Raw genomic sequence first — 11,581 nt, 5'->3', positions numbered from 1 at the left:
CTTGCTTTCTTGGTTCGAAACAGTTTGCGATCGACTGATATTTTTTTTCTCAACAATAGCGGAAGTCTTTCGACCTCTCTTAGACATTTTTATTTTGCATCGTTATAGAAACTGAAAGTACGGGCACTTTATAAATACATGCACAATGAGCGACGGATAAGTCAGATTGAAAACGCATGTATGTCGAGGAAAACAATTTGATCACACTTTATTTAACTATGAAATCTAGAACGCAGAGAGTTTGAATAAAGCTTGACTGTTTTCATGGTCCGTCATCCAGGCGCTTGCTTAATAAATACGCGTGACGATAATAATTTCAAAGAGAAAATACCGAAATGAGCATTTAGTATTTTCGATTGAAGCTATTGTGTTGTACGCATTGAATTTGACGAATTTGCGCACAAATCAAAATGGTTGCGTTTTCAATAGGCATGTTATTGAATTTCTTTGCGTTTTTAGACATTTTAATAGGGTGAAAGACGCAGATACACAGCTTATCTGGGGCACTGATGCGTATATCATAAACAAAAAATATAAACAGCTGATTGTCTTTAGCCAAAAAATGAGACTGGTTATCGTAAAAATTAGAGCTGGTTGTAGAAATAGTTAGCCAGTCGGTATGTATACTCTGTAGCATCTAGATGCATGGTAAATTTAGTATTGATTTTTTAACAGACAGTCAAGCGCTTATGTGTTTATTAAATTACATGAAGTGGTCAGCATGGCTTCTTCCAAGCCAACACAAATTACTTCTCAAAGTACAATTGATTCTTTGTGTATGGCAAAAATTGTATAGAGTAATAAAATTGTACTGCCAATACTGAATGATTTAAATTCCTCTGTTTTAAAATCAAAAAGGAACCACTAAAATGCTAATAAAACAACTGTTGAAAGTTGGCAAAAAAGTTCTCCGTTGGCCACGGTGGTGGATAATAACGACGAAGATCTTAAATGTAATCTGCCAACAAGTTAAAATAACAAGAAATTAAGAAACCTACTAATATGAAGGAATACACATAGTTAGTGGTTAATTGTTATTAAAGTAGAGTGTCTGTACCCCGGCTATATTCTGGTTTTACTTTTAGCAAATTACCCTTCAACCAAGGCGAAATTTGACCATTTACCCCTATGCTTTGAAAAGTGGGGGTATTTACCCCCATGGGTACATTTTTTTTATCCTATTACCAGCTGAAAATCGATAGTATAACAACGATCGTATAAACTTTACCTTAATACTATCGCTATTTTTTCCGACCTCTATCTTAAGAACACTATATGTTTAAATGTGACGTCATAGCAAATGATGACGTTGAAGTAAACAAACACTTTGAAGTCAACTTGGAAAACCAGCGCTGTTTCTTTGAATTTTAAAGTATTTATACTTTTTTTGAACGATAAATGACCACAAAAAAGGATAAATAGAAAATTATGTGGATAAACTGGATAAAGATCAAGTTTATCATGCTCGGCACGAACCATGTTAGCGGCAAGCCTCGCGCTTCATCGGTTCTAAGCCTCGCATGATAAACTTGATCCAAAACTCACATAATATTCTCTATATCTATAATGCTGAATAATTGAGGTAAAAAAACAAGTCTATTATAAAAAAAATTCAGTTTAAAGAAATCGTAATTATTTTTTATTTAAAGTTATTTACGGCCATTTCATATGCCTATAATTATTATCATTTTTTTTATTATGATATTGTGTGACAGAGGTCCTAATTTAACGACAACTCTTGTGTTTAAACTGTTAAACAAATTAACAGTATACTATATGCAAAGACTCACACTGGACAAATTAATCATTAAATCTACAATGAATGGGAAGTAAGCATTTGTCCCTCTATTTACATTGTTTTTTATCATGATAGAGTTTTTTTTCTCTAACCCGTGATATTAAAGAAAAGATGAAACTGATCAAACAGCAAAGCTCAGTCTTGTATGGTATGAAATTACTGAGGGTGTATATCTCATACACCATCACTCACTTACTAAGGCTCGATTGGTCATTGTTGGCTCGGGTACTACTTACATGTACCCTGGGTAGTATACTTACATGTACCCCGGGTACGGAGTATATACTTAAACGTACCCGGTGATATTAGACTGTACCTGAGTTGTATATCCTCCCAAAATCCGATACGCTACTGATTACCGTTAAACGATATTGTTTACCTTAAACAAACTTCTATTTTAAAATTTCTGCATCATGTTGCTTTTTATCCCCACACTTTTTGAAAAGCGTGGGGATATTGATCATATTGTGGGTATCTCCGCCGTCCGTCCGTCCTGGCCTGGCCACTATCTCCTCCTACACTATATGCACTAGAACCTTGAAACTTACACACATGGTAGCTATGAGCATATGTGCGACCCTGCACTATTTGGAATTTTGATCTGACCCCTGGGTCAAAAGTTATGTGGTTGGGCCCGGGCCGGGTCAGAGATTTTTACTCATTTTTTAGGTTATTTTACTATAATTTCTTCATTTCTACACTGATTGTCTTCAAATTGATACCAAACCTCTCTTATGACAATACGGTAAATCTCAACTATGCATGGCCCCATTACCAACCCTGGGGGCCCCGCCCACATAGGCCACTCCCACTAAAAATTGCAGTTTTACTATAATTTCTTAATTTCTACACCGATTCACTTCAAATTGATACTGAACCTTTCTTATGACAAAACTATCAACCTCAGATATGCATGGGCCCCATTACCAACCCTGGGGAACCCCACCCACATAGGCCACGCCAACCCAAAAATGCCTTTTACTATAATTTCTTCATTTCTACAACGATTCACTTCAAATTGATACGGAACCTCGGCCCCATTATCAACCCTGGAGCGCCCCGCCCACATAGGCCACACCCACCAAAAATTGCCTTTTACTATAATTTCTTCATTTCTACACCGATTTACTTCAAATTGATACTGAACCTCTCTTATGACAATACGATCAATCTCAACTATGTATGGCCCCATTACCAACCCTGGGGCAACCCGCCCACATAGGCCACGCCCATCCAAAATTGCCTTTTACTATAATTTCTTCAATTCTACACCAGTTCACTTCTAATTGATAATGAACTTCTCTTATGACAATACGGTCAATCTCAACTATGCATGGCCACATTACCAACCCTGGGGTGCCCCTGGGTCAAACATGCGGCGTGGGGATACGCGTCGGCCTCTGCCGCACCATTTCTAGTTAAGTATGCATGTCTATAATATAAAGGCTGTTAAAAGGAAAATTGACCTAAATGTGAACATAATTAATTTTTACAAATTAGCCGACAACAACTGATTTAGCATTAAAATTCTCAGTTACGTTTTAGTATATTTATCGTACCCAGGGTACATGTAAGTATACTTAAGAGTACCTGAGGTGCATGTAAGTACTGTGCCAACAATGACCAATGAAGCCTTACTAACTGTATAATGATTATATCTCACCAACTACCTTAACCTTGTGTTTATTAACCTGAAATTTATGTAAAATCTGGCTTTTTTACTTTAATTTTTCATTCAATTGATTATGCAATTTTTGACTTATCTCGTGGGAAATTATTTGAATCTTTGGATATTAATGTATTTTAATGTTGTGTTTGTCACGCATAATTCAGTGTTTTCCAAAAAAATTGAGTAGCCAGTTTTATGGGCAGCAACTATGCGGTAAAACAAAAGCTTTTGTGACATTTAACTTGATGTATTTGGGAATAGTAGCCGGCATGTAAAAGAAGTCGTTTTAATGCAGGTATTACATTGTAAATATTTATTTATTATTTCGAAGATAACAGTCATTGCAACGTGTTTAGTGAATATTACATCGATAGGCTGGCATGAAAAGTAGCTCCTTTTGAAGCACAAACTGCATCCAAGAATATATCATGGCTGACCCGGTTTGATGAGGCCTGTTTTTGATAATAATTTATTACTATTTTTACTTCCGTGTTCATAATCTTTACGGGCGCCATGCTGGAAATAGTCCGTTTCCCACAATGCATTTACAGCGTTGACACACTGGGTCTATACCGGGAAAAACCACGCGCCAGTTTTGGCGCCTGACGTCATCCCGCCGAAATTTTCATTGGGCAATTCATATGTAAACGTCATTGTATTCGCAAAAAGGCGGTAAACTTTAAAAGCCAGACATTGAGGGCAAGGTGCGAAAGTAAAATGTCTCGGATATTGGGAAAAAAACGCGCGTGTTAGTCAGTTAAATAGTTACTTAGTTAGTTACTTATTTTGTTTAAAGTTCATAAATTTATATTGAAAAGTGTAAGGCAATAATAACTTAAACGGACTAATGCACAATGTGACCAACGGACTGTCGGATTACTAACGGTAAGAAAACATGCAGTTTATTGTCAATATTGACAAAAATCTGCGCAGATTTATTGGCTTTGCGTAATGCCCCTTTTCGCACTGTTTTCAGAAACTTGTGTTTACAATCACACTCGCATATGGAAATATCATGAATATAAGTGACATGAACGCCTGTGAATGTCTTTGCTGCAACTAGTTTAGTGGAGTGTAACATATATTATGCGCATGCGCTTCGATTGTTTTATTACATGCGGTATTGGCAGCCATTTAAAGAAATGTGAAAACAACACATTAATCTTACTTGTTCTCGTTCTAATTAATATAATTTTTCAACAGCTTGGTCGAGTATCGAGGTAAATATATTTAAATGCGTTTGCATATAAACTGAATACCGTATGAAACGTGTAGATGATGCTTTTCTGCATTTATTAACGACTGCAATTGTTTGTGAAATACCATTGTTTTTTACTGTTATAAAATTGTGTATTTCTAATATTTGGGTATAATACGTGTGTCTGGATATATTAGATATATTATATGGTTGTTTTATATAGTGCATATACAATGAATAACTTATGAGGGCTTAGTGTGACGATTTAGAATACAGTTTGGATCCTGATGAGACGCCATGGTTTGTGGTGTCTCATAAAGTGCAAATATTTCAAGGGAGACGACTGTTATAAGTTTCTGATCAGCACAAATTACACAATTAACTCCCTTTCTTTACGGGCTCCATGAAAATGCTATGTCCACGTATAAAACTGTTTTACAGTGTGAAGACCCTACATAAAAATGCGGATTTTTTTCTTACGTGGTATCTTGCGACACACATTTTCAAGTCTATTTCATTACATTTGGCATATATATTAACAAAAATGGCATCGTATGAACATGTCGTCATAGTATATAAGCAACATTGAAGCCTAATATACATTCATCTATTATTATTTGGGCACAAATAATTTTACCGTATGAAGACCCTACATAAAAATGCTGATTTTGTTCTTACTTGGTACCTGGCGACACACATTTTCAAGTCTATTTCATTAAATTTGGCATAGATATTTATAAAAATGGCATCGTATGAACCAGTAGTCAAAGTATAAGCAACATTGAAGCCTAATATGCATTCATCTATGATTATTTGGGCACAAACAATTTTACTGTGTGAAAGCCCTACATAAAAATGCTGATTTTTTTCTTACTTGGTATCTGGCAACACACATTTTCAAGTCTGTTTCATTAAAATTGGCATCTATATTAATAAAAATGGCATTGTATGAACATGTCCTCATAGTATAAGCATAGAAGCATAATACGCATTCATCTATTATAATTTGGGCTCATACAATTTTACCGTGTTAACACCATATATCAAGTTGCAGATTTTTTTAATACTAGTATTCGCCACATACCCACAGGCATTTTCATTAATATCTCAGAAAAAAAGACATATAAATTAATACACATGGCATCTAAAGAACATTTTATCAAAGTTAAACATGGTTCCCAGCCAACCTGGAAATCAGGGAAAACTGGAAAAAGACTCTTTTTTTCCAGTCAGGGAATTTGGAAAGTTTGTGAAATCAGGGAAAAATCAGGGAATTTTGTTTGGTCAGACTTTCCCGACTTGTGTCGAGAAGTCCATACAATTTAAACAGCAAATCATTTCCTCTGCATATCTATCGTGACTTTGTAGTATACGTGTAGCTTAGTTATGTCTGCAACTGCTATTTATTCAGGGTGTCTAAAACAAGAAATAGGTCAAAATCATGATCCTGGAAGTTTTATTTTCCATCAGGGAAAAATCAGGGAATTTTGTTCATACAAAAAGCTGGGATTCCTGTTAAAGCAATATAGAGGCATGAAATGCATTTTTCTGTTATATGTCCACAAATAATTCCACTTAGTGATGACCCAGCTTGAATATGAGGATTTGTTGAATTATTATTGCTAACCGACATACATTTTTAGTAGTACATCAGGATTCAATACCAATACCTTAGTGAAAATGGCATCGGAAGAACATTTGTTCATTGTACTAGATAGAATGATACATTATATCTATCCATCTTATACTTTTTTGCAGTTTCAGTAATATTTGGTCTATAAATGATTTCAACATGATATAATTATTAATCATTGCTAGGAAATGTTTATATGTGAAACAAAAATTAAAAAAGACGTTTTTTTCCCCCATTTATGTATCTATGTATACATCTTTTGTTGCAAACAGTTATGCAACATGTGTCAGAAAACACCCACGACAAATATATGGACGGAATGATTTTTTCACTTATGTGGGTGTATGTTGGCTCCACTTCACACGATACAGTCATTGTAGTTTAATTGAAAAACGCATCTTACAATGTGAGATGAGTTCTGGGTTCAAGCCCCAGCAGTGGCCTATCATGTGTGATATACAGAGCCCATTATGATTAAATATACACAGTTATCTATTTAAAGAATTCAATTAAATATAAGGAATAATGTTAAAGGGGAATTGCTGCTTAACCATTTTTGGGATTGTATTGTAATTTTTTGCCAAATTTGACATTCAATAACAGGGTTTATAGACATCCCAAGCATAACTGTTTCTAAATTTAAAAAAAAAAACAAGTCGAAGTGTGCAGAATATCAAAAATTTGAAACTTTCTGATGTCTAAAAGTCATTAAATGCCACTTAAAGTTTACATTTTTTTGTTCAAAATGACCCATTTTGTGCTGTTCATTATTGGTTAATGTTTTACGCTGTCAGGTCCAAAAGCGCACATTCTGTAGCTTGTTTGGACCATAATCTATAATGCGGCCAAGTTTCAGCAGATTCGGCCCAGTGGTTCTGATTTTATACGCCGTGCCTAGCTTTTAATGAGTATTACTCACTGACTTATGCATATGAGCTCGGCTGTTTTCGGAGAATACCTGAGGTATTCTCATAGCCAGCTCATCGTATGTGTCATGTCTTTTCGCCTTCTGGCGTCCGCCATGCTAAAACCTTAACATTGACCCATTGTACCCACAATTTTCGTACCCACATTTTTTTTCGTAACCAAAGTTTTCGTACCCACATTTGTTTAGTACCAAAAATGTGTGTTCCCGCATTTTCTTACCCAATATTTTCGAACCCACATTTTTTTAGTTCCCACTCATTCCATCCCGCGAAACCCTTAAGGTGTCGCAACTCTAGTAAGTTCATGTGTCCTATCTAATATGCAATATGCCCGGTGTTTTTTTAATGCGGATTAATGCTCCGTTTTAGATCAATAATTAATGATTGCCTCAATATTTTCAAAAATTAACACCGGATTAATGTTCGCCGACATTTTTTATACAGATAGGATATAAATATTATAGAGCTTAACAAAAAAAATACATTAACTCCTGTTCTCCCGGCACAAGCGCTGGACACACAGGTGGTTAGCGTGTGGCTATGATCATAATTAGTGAAAACATCTTTTTAAATGATAAATAATCATATTATAACGAAAAATCAACTTTTCTTTTTAAAAAAGTCACAATCGTTTTATATATAACAAGGTATCCAACTCGAAATCATCCGAAAACGGGGTGCATCCTGCGTTGAATAAGACCAAGATCGTGAAAATCGCTGCAAAATTGATGAAGTAATGGCTGTTTAAAACGATGCACCCCGTTTTCGGATGATTTCGAGTAGGATACCTTGTTATATATAAAAATATTTGATAGTGATTTTTTTTAGAAAAGTTTATTTTTCGTTATAATATGATTATTTATCATTCCAAAAGATGTTTTCACTAATTATTATCATTACCACACGCTACCCACCTGTGGCTGTCCATACACATTTAAAAAACGCTATACAAATTCAAGTACTTATGCACTTAATTGATTGTAAACAATGACAGTTGAAATCCGGGCGTGGGAATTTTTCTGGTAACCAAGAGCGACGTCAACGTTCATGACAGACCTGTTACAGTACTAGACACGAGTACTTGTGTCTTTCAGGTTTCACTTTATACCACAGACATTATATAGTCATACAACGATAAATATGTGTTTATAGATATTGTAATTATAGCCTGGTAAACAGACTAGAGAAATCTGAAAGTTTCAAGCACAGGTCTGTGGCAATGGGGGTTTGGGCTACTTTATAAATATTAGGTCGATATACAATGCACATCGGTAGATTACGTCTACTGTACTTATTTGAACTAGGGATGGGCCACACTTCCAACACATCAGCCCCGTTATGTCCTGAATAAAATACATGTATAATTTCTTGAGAGCCAATTGCATCTTATAAATATCAAAAACATTCACGGCAGTGTAGGCCTACTGGTGTTCATGGCAATAATAAACGTATTTAGTTTAATGGAGATTATATAACAAAGGGAACTAATTCAGATTATTCAGTTTACTAGTCAAAATGATTCGGATGTTTTCACTTTTATTCCGAAAAGTAATGTATTCAACACACGGAAAATAAACGCGCGCCACCTGTTGTCAACATAAATACTTTGTGTTTATTTGATTGGATGTGATGTGATAGTTACTCGATGCAAATAATAAATAGCGATGATGAGAGTGGACATCCTTGTCGAATCCCTCGTTCGATGTTAAAACTGTTTTAAAAAAGCCATTAAGTGTTAATGGGTAATGCATACGACGTGTGGAGTGTCATAACGTGTAAAGTTCTTGACGAAAGCACAGCGACGATAAAAATAAAGATTACATATAAAAGGTGCTATAGAAAGATCGCGATTTGGAATAAAAGTGTTTATAGGTCTATTGTTAAAGCCTCACACGAAATTTTTACAAAAACGTCGGACAAATATCCCAATAATATCAAACACATTCTACTCGGGCAAATATTAACAATATTCATGAAATGAAGCTGAACTTTTTACAATTACACCACGAATGGCCGAAACGTGTATATGGCAGTAGTCGTGCATGTATAAGCTAAGTGTTGATAGTGTAGTTAATGGTAGCCTGTTAATTTAACAACTAGTGTGATTTAAAGCATCCTCTTATTTCTCGTATACATCTTTTGTTGCAAACAGTTATGCAACATGTGTCAGAAAACACCCACGACAAATATATGGACGGAATGATTTTTTCACTTATGTGGGTGTATGTTGGCTCCACTTCACACGATACAGTCATTGTAGTTTAATTGAAAAACGCATCTTACAATGTGAGATGAGTTCTGGGTTCAAGCCCCAGCAGTGGCCTATCATGTGTGATATACAGAGCCCATTATGATTAAATATACACAGTTATCTATTTAAAGAATTCAATTAAATATAAGGAATAATGTTAAAGGGGAATTGCTGCTTAACCATTTTTGGGATTGTATTGTAATTTTTTGCCAAATTTGACATTCAATAACAGGGTTTATAGACATCCCAAGCATAACTGTTTCTAAATTTAAAAAAAAAAACAAGTCGAAGTGTGCAGAATATCAAAAATTTGAAACTTTCTGATGTCTAAAAGTCATTAAATGCCACTTAAAGTTTACATTTTTTTGTTCAAAATGACCCATTTTGTGCTGTTCATTATTGGTTAATGTTTTACGCTGTCAGGTCCAAAAGCGCACATTCTGTAGCTTGTTTGGACCATAATCTATAATGCGGCCAAGTTTCAGCAGATTCGGCCCAGTGGTTCTGATTTTATACGCCGTGCCTAGCTTTTAATGAGTATTACTCACTGACTTATGCATATGAGCTCGGCTGTTTTCGGAGAATACCTGAGGTATTCTCATAGCCAGCTCATCGTATGTGTCATGTCTTTTCGCCTTCTGGCGTCCGCCATGCTAAAACCTTAACATTGACCCATTGTACCCACAATTTTCGTACCCACATTTTTTTTCGTAACCAAAGTTTTCGTACCCACATTTGTTTAGTACCAAAAATGTGTGTTCCCGCATTTTCTTACCCAATATTTTCGAACCCACATTTTTTTAGTTCCCACTCATTCCATCCCGCGAAACCCTTAAGGTGTCGCAACTCTAGTAAGTTCATGTGTCCTATCTAATATGCAATATGCCCGGTGTTTTTTTAATGCGGATTAATGCTCCGTTTTAGATCAATAATTAATGATTGCCTCAATATTTTCAAAAATTAACACCGGATTAATGTTCGCCGACATTTTTTATACAGATAGGATATAAATATTATAGAGCTTAACAAAAAAAAAACATTAACTCCTGTTCTCCCGGCACAAGCGCTGGACACACAGGTGGTTAGCGTGTGGCTATGATCATAATTAGTGAAAACATCTTTTTAAATGATAAATAATCATATTATAACGAAAAATCAACTTTTCTTTTTAAAAAAGTCACAATCGTTTTATATATAACAAGGTATCCAACTCGAAATCATCCGAAAACGGGGTGCATCCTGCGTTGAATAAGACCAAGATCGTGAAAATCGCTGCAAAATTGATGAAGTAATGGCTGTTTAAAACGATGCACCCCGTTTTCGGATGATTTCGAGTAGGATACCTTGTTATATATAAAAATATTTGATAGTGATTTTTTTTAGAAAAGTTTATTTTTCGTTATAATATGATTATTTATCATTCCAAAAGATGTTTTCACTAATTATTATCATTACCACACGCTACCCACCTGTGGCTGTCCATACACATTTAAAAAACGCTATACAAATTCAAGTACTTATGCACTTAATTGATTGTAAACAATGACAGTTGAAATCCGGGCGTGGGAATTTTTCTGGTAACCAAGAGCGACGTCAACGTTCATGACAGACCTGTTACAGTACTAGACACGAGTACTTGTGTCTTTCAGGTTTCACTTTATACCACAGACATTATATAGTCATACAACGATAAATATGTGTTTATAGATATTGTAATTATAGCCTGGTAAACAGACTAGAGAAATCTGAAAGTTTCAAGCACAGGTCTGTGGCAATGGGGGTTTGGGCTACTTTATAAATATTAGGTCGATATACAATGCACATCGGTAGATTACGTCTACTGTACTTATTTGAACTAGGGATGGGCCACACTTCCAACACATCAGCCCCGTTATGTCCTGAATAAAATACATGTATAATTTCTTGAGAGCCAATTGCATCTTATAAATATCAAAAACATTCACGGCAGTGTAGGCCTACTGGTGTTCATGGCAATAATAAACGTATTTAGTTTAATGGAGATTATATAACAAAGGGAACTAATTCAGATTATTCAGTTTACTAGTCAAAATGATTCGGATGTTTTCACTTTTATTCCGAAAAGTA

Source organism: Dreissena polymorpha, chromosome 7, assembly GCF_020536995.1.
Source record: "Dreissena polymorpha isolate Duluth1 chromosome 7, UMN_Dpol_1.0, whole genome shotgun sequence".
Classification (NCBI taxonomy): domain Eukaryota; kingdom Metazoa; phylum Mollusca; class Bivalvia; order Myida; family Dreissenidae; genus Dreissena; species Dreissena polymorpha.
The sequence above is the reverse complement of the archived record's forward strand: the minus strand, read 5'-3'. Positions refer to the sequence as shown.